The sequence below is a fragment of the Sitophilus oryzae genome, unplaced genomic scaffold, assembly GCF_002938485.1.
Source record: "Sitophilus oryzae breed Bouriz unplaced genomic scaffold, Soryzae_2.0 scaffold_1499_pilon_pilon, whole genome shotgun sequence".
Taxonomy (NCBI): Eukaryota; Metazoa; Arthropoda; class Insecta; order Coleoptera; family Curculionidae; genus Sitophilus; species Sitophilus oryzae.
In genome coordinates this window covers 3697702-3718057 of record NW_022146168.1, presented here as the reverse complement: position 1 = coordinate 3718057, position 20356 = coordinate 3697702, and the positions used below count along the sequence as shown (strand labels likewise).

Sequence of the window (20356 nt, the reverse complement as noted above, 5' to 3'; positions counted from 1 at the left end):
TTTCACTCTTGACCCAAAATTAATATGCAAAGAAGTTCTTGCTACAAGAACAATAGTTTCTTGATTCATGCAAAAATTCTTGATTGAAAAGGGACATTTCTTGATTAAAGAGACACTTTTCTTAAACCAATAGCGAATACTATTGACCCAACTAAAATTTATTTTGATCTAAGAGAAGTCTATACATCATATACAGGCATATTACGAGGTATATTATTTTCTGATAAATTTAGGTTTTCCTGGTTATTTCTGCTTCTTCACTCCTTGGTATTTTTTGGGGTGGTTCATTACTCTACAAATTACAAAAAAATGTTACATCACGATTAATCAAAGTAAAGCAAATAAATTATTAAAATTATAAACTTTGGTCACATTTTGAATTTTTTAATACGACGACTTGAAATTCTAAAATTTTTGTAATTATTTGCATAAAAAATCGATACCTATATTCTTATTCTGTCTATAGTCACGCATGCATTATCTAAACAGGTGCATTAGGTTAATGTCTCTTACCTTCAAATATAGCAAATAAATGCGCTAATTTCCATTTTTTTCAGAAACTCCTTTAAACAGTCCATATGTCCTAAAATTAGTCCATAAAAAATGACAAATTCATGTTAATAACGATCACTAATTTCTTATACGATATGCGTTTAAAAAGCAAATTATGCAAAATTCCAAGCAACAAAACCCGTGCGTACTATGATGTGCGACCTATGAAATGCGACATAAGACTGATCAGTTTGTGACTGATCGGACTGCCATGCCATGCCGACTGATTGTATATACCGTCCTTCGTCATCGTCTTTGCATGCCGTTATTATTTTTCATCAAAAGAGTATTTAGCTATTGGAAAAATGGCCATGTTTCTTGAATGAAGTACTTCCTAGCGTATTATCTTAAATTCTAAAATCTTCTTATTATCTTAAAACAAAGTAACTTGCACTTGGTTGAATGAAAATAGATTCAAGAGAAATTTTCGATTTTTTCAAGAGAACCAGTTTTCTTGAGTTAAGAGAGTTTTTCTTCAGGCAAAATATTTTCTTTTACGCTAAAATAAATTCTCTTGCCACTAAATTTTTTTTTCAAGAACGATGACGACTTTAATTCAAATCTATTTTTTTTATCAGTGTGCGAGTTACTAACTCTAAATTCTAATTCTGAGCTGGCAAATGAGCTAGATGCTTTACCTAGACCGTTATTCAGAAGCTACATACCTATCGATAAAAATATGCATGAAATCAAGGTTGGTATAGTTTCAAATTTATTATAGTGATTTTCTTAGGCGCGTATGGCACAGATCGTGTGTCACGGCCTTGAATTTTTATTCCCAATGCGCGTAAAGAAGTTTCACTTCAAAAACACAAAGAACAAAGAAAAAACTGTTTAAAATCTCTAAATACAACTATTTAAGAACACTTTATTAGTAATGACACTATAAATGTAATGAGTATGTTTATATCACAATATGCATCGTTAAAAATGAAGCACGTACCTATATCGTAGTTTTGGGCATTAAGTTTATAGACGCAACCGAGCGTGGGTTCAATGCCGATTATGAAACACATCATTAGGAGACGCACAACAACAATTACCAATTTTACACGTCGAGATTTAATATTAGATACATTTTTATTATGGCGTTATCTCTCTTAAAATTTGTTTTGATTGTTAATTAATTCGTTCTTGATCATCGCCACATACATTTTGTTTTATTAATTTAGCTAAAGGCGCGCATTAAATTATTATGATATGCAAATAAATTTGTTATAATGGATTGGCCAATAAGGAAATGTTTGTTCATCTTCTGTATTTAAATTAATTAGAGAATTAAAAGCATTTCAATATATTTACATTGCTATTAATTGAGAATAAGATTACTAATACATATATGTTTTAAATGAACATTTGTGATTAATACGAATTTTACAAACTGTTTCTGTATAATATAATAGAGTGTATAATACTACCCTATAGAGTACCTATTGGGCGATTGACTCACTTCACCTCAGTGACTACCCCAACCTATCTTGTATTATGTTAACAAGCTCATTGCTTTTTCATTTCAGTTTTAGGGTAATAACTAGGGTTTCCGGAACCGGAGCTGTTTTTCGGAACCGGGAATTTCCCGTTTTTTCGGTACTAACTAATGTTTGTTCAATGATAGTGCAGTCTATCAATTGGTGGTTTCTAAAGGGATGGTTTTCCAAAGTAAAATCGATAAAAATGAGATTTTTAATCAAAATAATATCAAATTATTAAGTCTTGAGAAATTTAACAGGAACACAAGCAAAAAAATATATAGGACAAAAAGAAAAATATAGGTAACTTAAAATTGACATCAAACAACATAACCCAGTTTAACTAAATTTAACCAAAAAAAAAACTTAAAATATTGAATTAAAAATGCAAATACCTATATAAAATAAAACTAATAGGTACATTGAACAACATTATACTAAATAACAAAATAACATATTAAACTTCAATAATTGCTAATTAGGGGCGGATACAGAAATTTATTTTAGGGGGGCCCAAATAAAAAGCAATGTAGATTGAGCTTTTTAGGGCGCCATTTTTAACCCAAAAACCTAATATTTAACCCCATTTATAGATTTTAGCCTGGGGCCTATGGGTCCCCTCTGTAACTGCCACTGACATTCAGGACTACAACATATTACCAAATAAGCACAATCGATTTTCCAAAATTTTTCAAAAAAGTTCCTCGGTACCCCCTGTCGATTTTGTCAAAAACCGAAATGTCTCAGATCGCAACTAAAATATTCTTACTGATAGATAATTTTATTTTACGTAGAATTGACTACAGCAAACCGTTCAGCGATATCTCTAATAGATCTTTAATTATTTGAGAAAATAGACAAAAGAAATTATTTTTCTGCTTTCCAAAATATTTAACAATAAATATCTCAGGAACAAGAAGTGTCAATCTCAAAAACAAAACGGTTTTGTAAATTACACATTCAATAATGCTAATAAACATTATATGATCTTCAAAGGAGAAAAAAACCAAGAACGATAAGTAATAGCATCACTTCTTATTTAGAAGAGTTTGATTTTCGACCGCTAAAAAGTATCAAAGAACTTTTTCTCATGTAACAAAATGTTTAGCTATTATTACCGAGTCCTGAAAGAACCAGGAATTCCCGGTACTTTTAAAACTGGGATATTCCGGTTCTGAACCCTAATTGGGAAAATAGGGTTCCGAAACCGGAGCTGTTTTTAGGAGGCGGGAATTTCGGAACTAGCAAATTTTTGTTCAACGATGGTGCAATTTGTCAATCAACAAGCAAGGGATGGTTTTCAGAAGTAAAACCGATAGAAAATTGAGTTTTAAAAGAAAATAATATCAAATTATTAAGTAATCAGTCATGGGAAAATTAACATGAACACAAATGGGAATAAAAACGAAGAAAAAAAAACGAAAAAAAAAACATATAGGGAACTTAAAAATTACATCAAACAACATAAACCAACACTTTTTTCCACTTACATCTTCTATGAAAAATGTCAGTAATTCTTAAAAGTTTTTAACTGTTTTTATAGACCTTTAATAATCTTCAATTCTTGAAAATTACGAATAAGCGTGAACCAGTTTGTTCCTGTAGTGGAAGCAGGCCTTTCAAGTGGCAATTCTACGGCGATAAGCGCCTTTATTATGCAAAATGAAATAGTATAATTATTGTCCGCTAATGACCACCGTCGTACGCGGATAAGGAACCGCACCAGTCCAAGGCCAATGGCCAAATACAATCGCAAACACACTCACACACATGTGCGCGATTGCGATCCGCAAACGTTTCTGAATAATTTGTTGTGCGGCCGGTCGGTGTAGAAAAATGAATTTAACGAGCGGGGAAGCGAGTACAAGCAGAACTAGCGGGCAGCACGATCTCGATGGGATTTTCGAATGGGATAATTGGATGGCAGGGCTAATTAACGCCATATTTTGTCTTTCTCCGTACTAATAAAATATTGTTTTGGTAGGGAATGTAAATTTATTTTGACCATTACAGCTATTTTTTGCGGTCAGAATACGACAAGCAGTTCCAATTACAATTCTTAAATACAACAGAGGACAAATAATATTTGTTTTTGTTTATTCTGGTGTGAACAGGACAAAACGGTGAAACACGTCAACTTTATTTTCGAAGGGGAAATAAGACGCGACTATTTTTGAAGCCCCTAATTCAAACCCCACGCAGGGGTGACATCCATCCTTAAAATCTTAAATGTAATGCGGGGTCTCGAGTAGCACATCATTTGAAAGGTTATTAAAACCTCTTTTCAGCGCCGCTGCCGTCTCATTTTTGGAGTTTTTGTCACATTTGGTGGAATCGAGCTGAAAAATAAACTTTTTATAAATTGATCATGCTTCGATATTTGATTAATTGTACAGGAATCGAAATGGGGTCTAAAATAAGAAATTTAGTTTAAATCAACAAGATTTTGCTTAAGGAATAATACACAATAAGTGGTACCCTGCTTTGAAACAATTATTTGATTAAATGTTCGAATTGAGCGCCCCCTGCTTCCATGCACGAACTATACCCTAGTTTGACGTAATACTTCTACTGTCTCCGGTTTCGTGGAGAATACTTGTTCTGAGATGTCCCCATAAAAAAATCCAACGGAGACAAATCCGGTGACCTGGCTGGCCATTCAAGAAAGGGTCCTCTTCTTCCAATCCACCGACCGGGAAATGTTTTATCAAGATACTGCCGCACACGAACAGCATAGTGTGGAGGAGCTCCATCTTGTTGAAACACAAGTTGATTTTCGTCATAGTGATCTTCATTCTCAATGATTTGGGGAATGCTGGGATTTATGGCATTTGTAAACGTATAATCACAGAATTTTCTATGATAACTGTTATGATGTCGAACAGCGCCCCCTAGCTACCACGACAAACCTATTAAGACAATTTTTTTCCTTGTATTGTCAAGGATGGAATTATTCGATATATAAAATAACATATTTAATATTAATATATTTAGTAGTAGTCATAACCCACAAAATGGGGTGTGACAGTATATTATTAAGGAAGGGAAGCTCTTTTAAATGAGCTCCATTTTGTTTAATTCCTTTAACTCAACTCAGAGTCATCCCTCAGAACAGCAAATTTTACCTTTTCCCACTACTTATTTTTATTTTATGAGTTGGAGCAAAATCACTCCTTAACAAAACATTTAAAATCTTCTCTTCACGCCCATATTTTTGAGAAAAATACCGTTTCATGATAGGCTACAACAGATGCGCCCCAGAGAATATTTTTCGAACTTAGAAATTATTTTTCCAGCAACTTCTCTTGGTCGATTTTTGGGCCTCATTTGGATCCATCATTGCAGCGTGTAATCCGCTTAAACTACCTTTAAGCTTTTAGCGATACGATGACCAGACCCAATCACCCAACAGTTGGCATTAAAATTAATGAGTTTCGCACCGAAAAGTTAAGTGCGGTTTGTGCCTACGTATTGATGAGATCGTTTACCTTTTTCCAAATTTTACTTGTTTGTCTTGTATAGGTCCTGATGCATAAAAAGTTGATTGTATTACTGTCTTAAAAGGTTTAAATTGTGTTTTTTATGAAACGGCAAGAAATCCATATCTTTTTATGATCATGAAAATATAATATTCACTCCCAAACACCAATTGTCATATCAGTGTGGGTTGTTTCTTATCTCTTTCACTTGGAGAATGTATACAGAATTAGAATGTCTGTTAAAACATTACATAGCGATCATTTTAACATACAACAGTAGTAGAGTAGTGCTAGGTCATGGAGTCGAAATATTGAGGTATGTAAGCCCCTGGGATTTTAGGATACTGGTTCGTTTTTTAGCCGACCATACCAACAGGTATGCTATAGGCTATTAAGATCGGCATTTTTTTTTAATTTCACTCAAAATGAGTTACTTGGGTCATAAATGACCTAAATACAAAATATTTTCATGGTGTCTGTGTCTGTCTGTTCGTCTGTAACACGATAACTCAAAAACCGCTAAACCGATTTTAACCAAATTTGGCACAAAAATACACCGAGAATGGCACCCGAGAATCTGGCCATTAGTTTTTGGTGGGAGTGGGGTGTTGGTAAGGGGGGCGGGGGTTAAAAATTTTAAAAAATCGTAAAATTACAGTAGCTAGCGAAACGTGGTTTACAATTTAAGATTAGGAATAATATTTGCAACAAAATTTGTAATAACATCAAAATTAATCAAAGTCGCAGGTTTTGAGATATTCCGTGTTTCCGTAGTCCGTTTTTGAGAAAATCCGTGTGGAAAACTCCAAACTCCCATCGGACGCGACCCCAGGTGGCGGATAGGGGAAATAACCGCGGACCAAAATTGGAAAAATTCCTTTACTTTGAAACTAAAAGAACTGCCTACCAACTTTTTATTAACATATTTTAGTATGGGCGGCTATACGTGCCTCCCGGCGCCAATTTTTTAATACATAATTTGAGAAATTTTGTCCTCTTTTTTTTAGTCGTTATACTTTGTTAGTTATAATAACAAAATACTGATTATTCATTTAAAGCCAAAATTGAAATTATATTTCAACCAAAAACGTTATTAAAATAGTATGCTATCAAAATTCTACCAATGAAACTGTTACTGTTCTTTCTATCATACTTGATTTAAATAAAAACGATCTATGCTTTTTTAAAGGGTCCTCATTCGTATGAAGTTACTTACAATAAGTTTGTATTTTTAAATCACCATTGAATTTCTAAATCACTCTAATTCAATTTCACCATTACGTATACAAATTGTACCACACGTACTTGTATAAATTTGAAGCAAATTTAATGTAGGCGGATCATTATTATTAAATATAGACCGTTTGGGTTTGCATAACGACAATTAGTAGGAAGAAAGCTAGGCCCGTTATAGTTAATGGGTTAGTGTGTTCTCTGGGAAAAGCCATTGCCTCGGCCATTGAGGAAAAAGTGTGGCAACGGAATAGAAGCAGTATTTTCTGTAGCAGTTTTACCAGTGTTAATTGAATATTAAGGAGAAAGTGATAGATATCGCGTCGTTTTTGCTTGTTTCTTATGATTAGTCAATGTCTTTTTTTGGGTTCTTGAATAAGGTAATAACAGCTTTCATATCACCGTTTAATTTATATTTCTTGACAAGTTTATTTTTGTTACCATTGAAGCAAGAATTGCGAAGATTAGTAGTGATAAAAATACTTAGCAATTTTGTAATTTTCGGAATTAGGGACTTCAGGATTATTAAAAGAAAAATAAAAGTATTTTAAGTTTATGTCTACTTTTTACATTGTGAATTTGGGCCTTAAGTTGAACATCGATAAAATTAAAATTAAGTGCACTCTATAAAAATCTGAGATGAATTATTGGAATATGTAGCGGAATTCAATTACCTCGGCAGTTTGATTTCAGAAAAGGCCAATATCGACTCTGAATTTCAGCACAGGTTTAGCAGCGTCTCAAGAGCGTTCTGGAAATTAAAAGACAGGGTTTTCTACAATCATGACTTGAGTACAAAAACGAAACTTGCAGTGTACCGAGCAATAATAATCCCCACCATGTTATAACATCACGTATCGGTATTTCATTCACTGAAAAGCTCACGAAAGAAAGATCCTTGCGTAACCAGCGTCTGATGCGTGTCAAATACTCGTCAGCGAGTAATGGCAGTAGTAGTAGTATGTTTTTAATACATTTATTTAATAATTTATTGCCAACCAAATACAAAATAAGCAAAATCAGAGTTATCTGAATCGTTGTTGTGATACTGATCCGTTGTTGATACCGTATGATTAAAAAAAAAACAGCGTCCAGTTAGCTTGGAAATGAACATCAATGACATTCCTCATATAATTTTACATACAACATGACAGCGATCTTCATTTCATAGCCATCGCTGACGCCGTTTTTTTTTTGATCATATTGTACAGGGTGGGTCAAATTCGACGCTTTTAAATGGAAACACCCTTTTCTATAGAAGATAGACGAAAACTAATATCGGTTTCTGGAGCTCAATTTTCATCAAAAACATGATGGTGAAAACCGCATATCGGTATCTGTTACCGTTTCGAAGTTACGGGGTGTTTTACAAAAATGTGCATTTTTACGAATCGCTGTAACTTTTTTACTATGGAAAATTTTGTATTTCTATGCAAACATTTCCAAAGCACCTTTTTACGTAGAATTTAATGGTTTAAGTATAATTTTTTTTAAATTAATAATTTAAGAGTTCTCAACAGAAAAATTGATTTTTTATTTGGGACACCCATTATATTTTTAATTAACTGAAAAGAATTTAAAATTACCTTTCCAAAAATATAGCACACTTGATATTTTGTTATAATCCTCTTCGAAATACAGAATTTTTAAAAGTTTGCCACTTTTAACTAGTAGGCTTTGGACCCCTTATTGATGATATGCCCTTAATGGAACTCCAAAACATATTTTTCCAGCAAGACGACGCACCGCCTCAGAACGCTGAAGTTATCAGCAAATTTTTGCAGCCAATTCCAAGAATAATTGAATAGCTAACCAAGATCCCAGCCGTTGGTCGTCGAGGCCGCCTGACTTAGTGCCCATGGATCTAATCCTATGGATATATTTGCGGGACAATAAAGGTTCCTTATTCTTCCGTATAATCTAGACAAGAATTAGAAATACTTAGCAGTTATGAGAGGGTATCTTCCACCCCCACTGAGTTAATGAATTCCACGAGAAATGTTTAAAAACGGCCCCGTCTGTCCATAACAGAAGACGGTCGATATGTCGAACACCTGTAGCAAAATCTCATGTTTTGGTTTGCTATTTATTTTTATTGTTATCAGATATAGTTTAAATGTGTTTGGTTTGGCGAATTTTTATATACTCTATATCTCGAAGAGGAATCGAGCAAAATATCAAGTGTATTATATTTTTGGAAAGGTAATTTTAAATTCTTTTCAATAAATTAAAAATATACAGGGTGTCCCATATAAAAAATCAAATTTTCTGTTGATAATTCTTAAATTATTAATTTTAAAAAAATTATACTTAAACCATTAAATTCTACGTAAAAAGGTGGTTTGGAAATATTTTCATGAAAATACAAAATTTTCCATAGCAAAAAAGTTACAGCGATTTGTTAAAAATGCATATTTTTGAATAACACCCCGTAATTCCGAAACGATAACAGATATCGATATGCGGTTTTCACCATCATGTTTTTGACAAAAAATGAGCTCCAGACACCAATATTAGTTTTTGTCTATCTCCTATAGAAAAGGATGCTCCTATAGAAAAGGATATCTCCTATAGAAAAGGATCCATTTAAAAGCGTCGAATTTGACCCACCCTGTACATATACATACATATTCTTAGGTATATCTAAGAAAATATTAAAAATTGTAATTATAAGCCTGTCAAAAGTTTTTTAATTAATTTTTATTATCCGGATATATTTTTTTCAATCTATAGACGTAAGAGAAAAGTTTATCAATTAGTATATAAAAAGTAACTGTACGTCTCTGCAAAAAGCTTAAAACAATAATTGTGAGAATGAAGATTATCATGGGACGATGAATAAATTTCAGTCGGTCTCTTGACACGCAAGAAGCCAAATTGTCTGAGAAAAAATTTAAGCTGTCATGCATTCCCATCAATCGGAACCGTTATGAAGCTTGTGTCGTCAAGAAGGCACTTCGCTGAGATGAAATTGCACTCATGCATTTTTAATGAAACTCTTGAGTACTCCTACCTATTATAATATAAAGTGTCGTTCTTTGGGAAAATTTGTCAGGTCTTATATTATTTTGTACTGGAATATCTAAGTATCAACTTAATGATATAAATATTTATTTAAATATTTTATAGATGGTTTGTTGACTATTGATGTTACCTCTTTACATTTACAACATTATTTCATATAACATTTTCCGATTTTACTTTGTTTATATCTAATTATTTACCTTCATTTATTTTATTTTGGTGATTATAGTTCATACCAATTAAACTTTTAGTCTGGTGGTTAAGCTTGACCGGCGTTGCTCACTTTTACATATTTTCTTTTCATCAAAATATTTTAGGAAACAAAAATAAATTAATTATATCATCTTCTTAACAGCACTTAAGGGATATAAAGGGCCATTATTACCGCATTCCCGTTCAAAATATTCTAGTAAGGTTGCGATGAGTTTTTGCATTGGCTATTAAGCTATCTTGTACACTTCAAAGAGGTTCTAAAAAGAACAGTGTTCGACTGCAAGATCTGCTTGTAAAAATGTTTAAGCTGTAAGTATCACAACAGAAATCATTTAACCAAAAACTCGTAAAACAAAACTAAAGTGTCAAAACAAATGACATCAGTGTCAGGAAATAAATAAATGTGGCAACTTGACATTTTTTTAGGGGGTAGTAGAGCTACCACTTGAATTCCCAGCGCGAAATTTAAATTCCAGTTACTGAGCCCGGCGCCCAATGTGTCCATGGTTGAAAACAATGAATTTAAAAATCGCGTCCTCGATTACGTAACTAAAAATTTAATTGGTATCGCTTGTACTTTCGTTTGTGTTGTTTGTGTTTGTGCCAATAAAGCATGTTTTGGGGACTAAGATTTGTCTTATTTTAGTTTTCATGCACTATTCCCGCAAATGTGGAATAGGGAGGGAGTGGTGGGGTGTGTATTGTTTTTAGAACGTCAACGTTTTTTGTTGCTCTCTATTTTTTTGCCCTCCCTGAATTTAGCTGTAAAAATCTGTCACATCTTTTTTTTTCGGGAGAGTCAATAAATATTATAAAAATAATTCTTTAAATATTTAGTTAGCTTTTATTTGCAAAAAACATCTTTCTGGGAAAGGAATTATTTACTCACTCAAAACATACAAACCTCAGATGTTTAAGAAAGTAATTTTAATTCGGTAAATAATCTTAATGCATTTTCCACATTTCCATCTCAGTGTTATTTATCCTTTTTCTTTTGGCTTCCTTGACCTTCTAGTCAAAGCGATGCCGAATCAGACAAAGACAGTTCAATCTGCCGTCTTCTCCTGTTTATCCTGTCTTCTACGGACCATATGGCACGACACAGTAACGAACAAAGAGGTAGGGTTGTACAAAAGTATCGAATTATTGAAAATTGTGCTGAAATATTTTTACAAGCAACACAATATATTATTCACACATTTAATATTTTAATAAATTACTTTGAATGTGCTAGAGTTCACACTTGGTAACGGTCAATGATACTTCTGACCGAAACGTTGTGTAAACAAAAATAAATAAAGACAATGGAAGTCCGAAATTCTTTTAATTTTAATAAATGTTAACAGGGACTGTTGCATTTTGCAGCATTTTTCATTATTATTATTCTTATTGGAAGATTTAATGAATTATTAGACGAAGATTATGATACGATATAGCACCTTTTTAAAATATTAATTTAAAATATACAGGTAGTGATTTTTTGACCATAATAATAATAACAAGAATGTCAAGGCGTATAGGATCTAGATAGTCGGGGATTGTAGGATCCCGGAAAATCTTTATGCTATCCCGGAAAGCGTCAAGCATTTTACTCCAGTCTATGTTTTTATTGGCGAAAAAAGATGGAAATTTTTTTGGAATTTGTTGAAAAAAATGTTTGGATTTTCTGGCAACTTAGGTAGTAGATTAAATTTACAACAACGCAACCTCAGAAAAGATCCAGTGGTTCTTAAAATTTATGCAAAAAATATTTTTTTATTTTAAAGTAAATGAACTCGGTTGAACTATTCAAACTAAGAAGAAACGCCAAATGCAAATTCTGTGGGGAAAATGGGGAACGAGATAACCATTCGTGCCATGATCTTTGGGACGACTGATATTGGAGATGGAGAACTACCCTCTGTAAAACCGTCCCAGATACTGGCTTTTGTCAAAGCCCTGGGACTGTATGATGAGTTATAACTCAAGAAAGGGGGATACAATAGATCTGTAAGGTCGCAGTGATTAACCCCCCTCCCACTCATTCTAAATTCTAAATGAACTCGGTTATTTTGGACTTTTTTATGCTTTGTTTTAATTTATTATCCACACACTATTATTAGTACGACTGGTATCGGAGATGGAGAACCAACCTCTCTAAAACCGTCTCAGTTACTGGCTTTTGTTAAAGCCCTGAGAAGGAAGAAGTATGATGAGTTTATTATTCAAGAAAGTGGAACACAATAGATCTGCGGGGTCGCTGCGATTAAGTCTCTCCCATACATTCTACATTCTGCATGCACACACCATTTCCGCAAATAATGTCGGATTTTTGTGAACGCCGCTTTTTTACCGGCTAGGAGTTTAGCTATAACAATCTGGCAAACCTAATAGTAGGTATGAGACTAGGGATAGTTTTCTTAGAAGGCTTTTCCAATGGGGGTGTAATTATCCAATATTGGGTGTCACTATTTCCCGGTCAGAAATGATTGAAATCCACTTCTAGTATCGAAGGAATAATAAGGTGTGTGACAGAATATATCGTTCATTTGCTATCTTTACTGATGGCTGATAGCCAGGTAACGTCAGCCTGAGTATTGAGACACGAGAATCACAAAGACAACGAAAAAGCAGAAAAAACTTATCAAAACTGTAGTAGGTTGACTAATAAGGGGGCAAACTCAACAGGCATTTAAAGGTGATGGTATTAACAAACGAAGTCGTGTAAACGTTCTGTCAATCAGAACAGAAGCAGAAACGACCGAACGTATTCTTTGTACTAAGCATATTTATTTTGTAAACTTTGGCATTAATATGGAGCAATGACTAACAGCTGTATGAAAGGTGCAGTATCCATAAATTATTAATCTTGTGAAAAATGAACCACAAAAAATCACTTTGTAAAATGTAATCTAATTGATCGATATTTATTGAATTCCAAATAAAAAAAAACATTCCTACAAAAGAAAACAACTGGATAAAAACTTTCTTCGGCAAGGTCGCAGACTGGGGAGCGTCTGTCAAATTAATGTTCGGATTTGTTTTTTTTGCCGCGAAGGGATATTATTTCGCGTAATTTGGCGTTCGTTTCGGTTAACGCGTTTGGCGTGAAGGAAAACGCCGGCGTCCGTCGCTTTGTACTAAACTTAAGGACGTCTAGGTCGAAGAAAAAGAATCGTCGAGGAAGCGGACGATTAAATGAAATTACAGGCTGTCGAAGAGGTATGCACATTGGTAATAGCTGGGAATGAAGTGATTTGGCAGAATGGTAAAGATTTGATTTGATGAGACGATGAAGTTGATATTACTAGGGACGTGGAAAAATGACTAGTAAAGTTTTACGAGTCCTATTTTATTTTCAGTTTAAGAATACAAAACCTTACGTGATCCGCAATACCTGACATATTTTCTTTGCGTATGTTTTTTATACTCGTTAAGTCGTACATTTAGAGGACCTTTTGTATCGTCAATATATTACTCTTCACATTCACAGAATGTACCTAGTAATGTTACCTGTTTAGTTTTAATTTAAGAATAGATGCAGTTTTTCTTAAATTAGTTAAAATCAGCTTGTCCAAAATTTTGTAAATTAGGCATGTGTATTTACCGAGGTATTTACCATTTAAAAGATATTTGCGATATCGCTCTAAAATCAACAAGACAGTTAATATTTGCACAGTTCATAATTTGCCTGGGATTGCCTGCTGTCAATGATGATGAACACCTGATATGTGTAGACTCGTGTAGACTCAGATCAGTTTTTACAATAAACATTATCTCTGTAACCATGTATTTTTTTCCAAATTTTCCATACCTTAAAACGAAGATTTAATTATTGTTTTTTTTTGTTTGTTTATACATTTAGTGGTCAATTAGTGCAGTATAATCGACGACAAAAATAAACAAATTTCGTAGAATTTCATTTACAATACAATAAACTTATACTTGAGCTTTGTCGAAATCTTATTTGCTTGTCAAAATTTTGTTTTATTTTCAGATTTGGAACCTATCTCTACAAGGTTTAAATTGTGTGAAATTTTCCTGATTTATTACCAATCCTTAATATATGTTCTTTTATATAACCTAGGTATATTTATTTTTGTTATTATCGTTCTTATTGTTAGATATTTAATATTTGTTGAAATATTTATTTACTATACAGGGTGGTCTGAACTGTATTCCGAAATGGCAATAAAAATTATTCTGCAAATAAAAATAAGTAAAAAAGTTTGTCTAAATGTATGTCCTAAAATGCTTAGTTTCAGAGATACAGGGTGTAGAAGTTTCATTTTTATTTCGATTTTTTCAAAATAATTTCTGAAGTAACGTCAATATTTGGATGAAAATTGGTGTCTAGGAGTTTTTTTACATGAGAAATTTGATTTTGATGACAATATGACTCCTGCTGGTAGAGGGCGCCACCTACATGTGTTTTAACTGTTTTGAAGCGTAATAACTTTTTGTCCGTACCTGTAAAAACTACTGAGTAAAAAATATATATTTTTACGTAAAAAAGGCCTCTTGGTACAATTGTGTGAGATAAAAAAATAAACATGTTGTGTGAGTAGATAGTTATTTGACTGAAATGATAAATTTGGGAACGTTTTATTTTTTTAAATTAATCACAAATTTTTCTTCGAAAAAATAATGATAAAATAGTTTCTGATGAACGTTTGGAACAAAAACATTTCAAATTTATGATTTCAGCCTAATTACTATTCAGTCAACATGTTTAATTTATGCCAATGATGACAGGTATTGATCATTTCGATTTTTTCGTAGCGATTTTTACCAAGAGACCTTTTTTACGTAAAAAATGTCGTAAATGTACATTTTTTACTCAGTAGTTTTATACGGTACGGGCGAAAAGTTATTAGTCTTCAAACCAGTTAAAAGATATGTAGGTGGCGCCTCTACAAGTAGGAGTCATCTTGACCTCAAAATCAATTTCTCATGTCAAAAAACTCCCGGATACCAATTTTCATCCAATTATTGACGCTACTTCAGAAGTTATTTGGAAAAAATTAAAATAAAAATGAAATTTCTACACCCTGTATCTCCCAAACTAAGCATTTAAGGACATGCACTTATACGAACTTTTTTACTAATTTTTAACTGCAGAATATGCTGCCGAAGTTTCCGGAATACAGATTTCGGTTCTGGAATGATTTTACTGGAAAATTCTTTACTTTTTCATAAACGTACTTTCACTTTTATATATTAAATTATTTTGTTATAGTGGTTCGTTAAATTATTCATATTTTATTATTTTTTTTATATTCACTTAATAAATTAACGTTTTGATTGAATTTAAATCGATTGTAAAAAAAGGAATGAAATTTTCATTCTACTACACTTTGTTCAAGAATATTACAGCGTATTAAGTAATTTAATCTATATACTCCTAAATATTAGAATGCAAATTATTTAACCAATGCAAAAAATTAACAATTAGATTAATAGTTGCCCGTAATGACCATAATTATATCTCCTAGATTTATATAGTATTGTTTGTTAAATTACAATAAACAATGAAATAAAGGTCAGCGACTCGCGATCATCGCATTCTTTCCCACAATTTTCTATCTGTATTTATTTTGTATAAAGATCCGAACCAAAAACCTTCTACCCCGATTCTCATCGTCTCACATCGAAACAATGGTTGCTATATTTTTTTTAGCTTTTTCACCGGTGTATTTGGAACGTTAAACGCACCTACACATATACGCGCAAGATTCCCATTGTTGAAGCGCATAGAGAAATTAAATATAAAACGGACCCCCTTTGAAGAAGAACACTGAGAAACCTTTAATTATCGTATTTGTACCGTAGGCACCTCTTCCATGTAACCATTGTATAATTCACCAGGCGTGTTGTATTGTTGTTTTCACGCCAATATAAAGATGATGAAGTCATTTTTTCTTTGCCATGAATTTTCTTTAGTAATATTTAGTATAATTAAAACGGTTAATCATAGATATATTTTGTCTTTTTTTTTTGCTTGAATTTTTTGATTCTAAAAATTTATCATATTTCTAAAATTGCTCAGTAACTTTTTTAGCCGACCATACCAACAGGTATGGTAGGCTATTAAGATCGGCAAAAAAAGTTTTTTTTAATTTCACTCAAAATGAGTTATTTGGGTCATAAATGACCTAGTTATGGTGTCTGTCTGTCTGTCTGTCCGTCTGTCCGTCTGTCTGTAACACGATAACTCAAAAACCGCTAAACCGATTTTAACCAAATTTGGCACAAGAATACTGTGGCACCCGAGAATCTGGCCATTAGTTTTTGGTGGGGGTGGGGGGTTGGTAAGGGGTATGAGAGGAGGTTAAAAAGTTTAAAATCGGAACTCCAAAATTACAGTAGCTAGCGAAACGTGGTTTTCAATTTAAGATTAGGAATAATATTTGCAACAAAATTTGTAATAACATCAAAATCAGTCAAAGTCGCAGTTTTTGAGAAAATTGAAACTAAAAGAACTGCCTACCAACTTTTTATTAGCATATTTTAGTATGGACGGCTATACGTGCCTCCCGGCGCCGATTTTTATTTTTTCAGATAAAAAAAACTAGATTTGATATATGTTAGTATATGACATAAATTAAGATTGATTGACTTATTTAATTGTTTTCGGTCACTTCCCATTTCACCGAAAATTCACTCTCGCGCACGTAACTTACATACAATATTTTAGAAAATTATTTCTCATCTTGGACCCACTTCTGATAATTTTCGTTATGATTAAATTATGAACACGAAAACATTTCCGGGAATAATTTAATTTCTTGTGACGTTACTAGTGATCTTAAAGAATAGTAGATAGTAGAAGTTTTAACCGTCTTAGAAAGATCCTATGCAATATGCACCTGAATATTGCTATAAGAACACAGGTTCTAACGCTCACACACTCCTATATGGAGTGGAAGCTTGGACGTTGACAGATGCTACATCTAAACGCTTGGAAGCCTTTGAAATGTGGTGCCACATGCTCAGGATTTCATACACTTAACATGTCACAAACAACACCGTGATCCAGAGAATCCAAAAGGAACTAGAAATTGTATATAGTGGTGAAAGTGAAAAAAATGGCATACCTTGAGCAACTAATACTGCAGGGCAAAATAGATAGTAGAAGAGGTCAGGGACGCCGAAGAACATCATGGCTGAAAAATATTAGACATTGGACGGGAATGACAACCGTACATTTATTCAGGGCGGCTGTCAATAGGATTATATGGACCAACAAGATTGTCAACATCCATAGAGGATAGGCACTGGAAGAAGAAGATACTAGAAATCTTATGGTAAATTCAATGAGAAAAATAATACAAAAGTCTCTATTAATTTATTTAAATCATCCTGTATACGACATTTTTTATTTTACCAACTCTCTTGTTCTTATCCGACTTAATATGTCAAACAATCCATCATCTCTAGAAGTCCATTATTAAAATTTAATACTTATATTTTATTAGCAGATGCTTATCTGCATCGCGTCTGAATAAAATTCCACTTAACAGAAGTCGTTGTAATCCGTTTTGCTAATCCATGTCCACGCCTTCCATACTACATTTTAATCTATTCTTTAATTAGGCGTACTGCTGAGTACTTGAGCCGGTTGCAAATTTAGGCAAATTGATTTTTTTTACGCCGCACTGCTGGTCTACGAATACGGTAGTCGTGGGCAGACGGTTTGGTGTACGACGATTGCGATCTCGACTCGTGGCAAGGTGTCTACGTAGCTTTACTAGGAAATATGTCTAACGTTGGATGTATTTCATTAATAATATTACCCAAAATACTTGATAAATAATTAGATATAAGAGCAAAAAATATATATAGAATGGTTTTTTTTTCATGGGTGAATAATATGATATTCAATGATTAAAGCTCATACCATTGTGGTTGATTAATCTTCTTCGAATATCGTCACTAACATATTTCTTTATGTAAAAATTTTCTGGACTCGGAAACTTCATATGTACGAGGTGAAGCAATAACACTGGTCTGCAAAAAACATCGAGTTCTAAATCCAATGTCTTGAAGCTAAATATAGCTCCCATTTACCACCCCACCCACCATTTCCGGGGGACACTCCTTCTCTACTTTTATCGCTTTTTGATAATGATGATAATTTTATGGATATTAATTTTATTTGAAGATGTGAAAATAATTATTTTAGCTGTAAACAATAATAAATACAAAGATATCTATTTGGTGCTTGCTTGCCATTTATACTTTATACCCACTCTTATTCCAAAAACCAACAATACTCCGCAACATGCTTGCATTCTTTTTCTCTGAAAATCTTTTCTCTAGCTTAGCAATGTCTTGATAGAACCGTTCCTGATGTTCATACAAGACTATCCTTAAATTTTCAGGGAAGAAGTCTAGGTGCGAGTGAAGGAAATGCACTTTAAGAGGCTTGCTACATCTCATGACCTTGTACACTAAGCACTTCTTCGGCCTAAGCGACATAATCATCATTTTTTTGGATACCCAAAATGGTCTTGCACATGTTTTGGAATGCAAACTAAACTCGTTTTATTTTCGATTCAAGTGTTCAATAAACGTTCGAATCTTTGAAAAGCTATCTGATCGGGGAACCCATAAGAACGCTTTTCTTGATTTTAGCTTCACTAAGCCGAGGAAATTTAGTATTCAAAAATTGAAATGCGTCACTTGCCTTGGTTATTGCTTTCGCAAACTGTTTGATGAACCCTAGATTTACGTGCAAAGACGGCATTATTATAAATTTATAAACCTTTATATAGCAACATGTTTGCTTTTTATGTTGGTATACACTTATAATTTTATTACCTACTAGTTGAAGCCTGGCGCATCCGCCACATCAGGAAAAAAATACTTTTTATTTTTTTTTAATTAAATGAAAAACAAAAAATCCGGCGATGACAGATTTTAGAAGAGCCAATTAGCTATCTTTTAGTAAAAAATTCACAGATTTTGCAACATGCGCAACCATCATAGGCGTATTGAAAATACCAGACACAAAAGTCGGCGGTGGTCAGCAATCACCTGTTTTTTACATTTTATATTAACTTATGACGTCATTTGGAAGAGCTCAATAGAAATATAAAAGAACTAAAGCTTGTTTGGAAAGCAATTTGACATTCGTGACGTCAGCACTCCGGCAGTCTAACGTATCGCTAATTGCCATTCGCAAATATATTCCAGATAGGTATAGTGAACAAATGAACCGTTCGCAACGTTAAATAATTTTGATATTTGACTTTTTATCGTGATGGCTTTTTTAAAAGTGAAGAATTTAGTAAGAAAAATATTAATGATGGAGATGAACGCGTACGGATTCATGAATGGTCACGATCACGGTCACGACACTATAGAAATGTGAGGTATGTGTGTATACATATATATATATATATATATATATATATATATATATATATATATATATATATATATATATATATATATATATATATATATATATATATATATATATATATATATATATATATATATATATATATATATATATATATATATATATATATATATATATATATATATATATATATATATATATATATATATATATATATATATAGTATATATATATATATATATATATATATATATATGTATATATATATATATATATATATATATATATATATATATATATATATATATATATATATATATATATATATATATATATATATATATATATATATATATATATATATATATATATATATATATATATATATAGGTGGTCCGAACTGTATTCCGGAAACTTCGGCGGCAAATTAAAATATAGTTCGACGATAATTTAGTTTGCAGCTTCTTTTCATCATACCTAGTAAAATCCCGTCACAACCACTACTCATAGTAAGTATACCTATGTATTTTTAAACATCATTATGATATTTAAGTCATAGGTGCCCATAATATGAGTAGCGGTATTGACGGTTTTTTGTTATGATGAAAATGTTGTGTGATATGAAAAAGCAACAAAATATATTATCGATTACAGCAACTATACCTAGTTTACATTCAGTATGCCCAATTAATATAGAACATTATACCTATGCATGATTTTAAAAATTTGCTACCATTATATTTTGATAGTTGAGTTTTTGAAATTATTTGTTAGCTTCTTAAACAAAACAGACCCATAATAATTCAAATCTTTATCATCCAAGACTTCCAAGAATTATAAAGTAATCTCATGTCAAAATTTTTTAAAATTATTGCATGCCTTAAATGTTTGCAAAGTTAACAAAAACATGTCTTTGATTACCTGCAATTAATATATTTGGTCCAATTTATCAGTTCTGCATCATATCCGAAATTCAGATTGTGTGTGACACAACGAAGAGTCAACGTGCAACGTGAACGAGAAGAAAATGGCAAGTA

The 20356-nt window shown here is 32.5% G+C and overlaps 1 protein-coding gene across 1 annotated transcript in view; it reads left to right on the top strand.

Annotated features, from left to right (window-relative positions):
- The window catches only part of LOC115877955 (death-associated protein kinase related-like), a 188483-nt gene that overhangs the window by 71362 nt on the left and 96765 nt on the right, over window positions 1-20356 (top strand). The window lies entirely within an intron of this gene.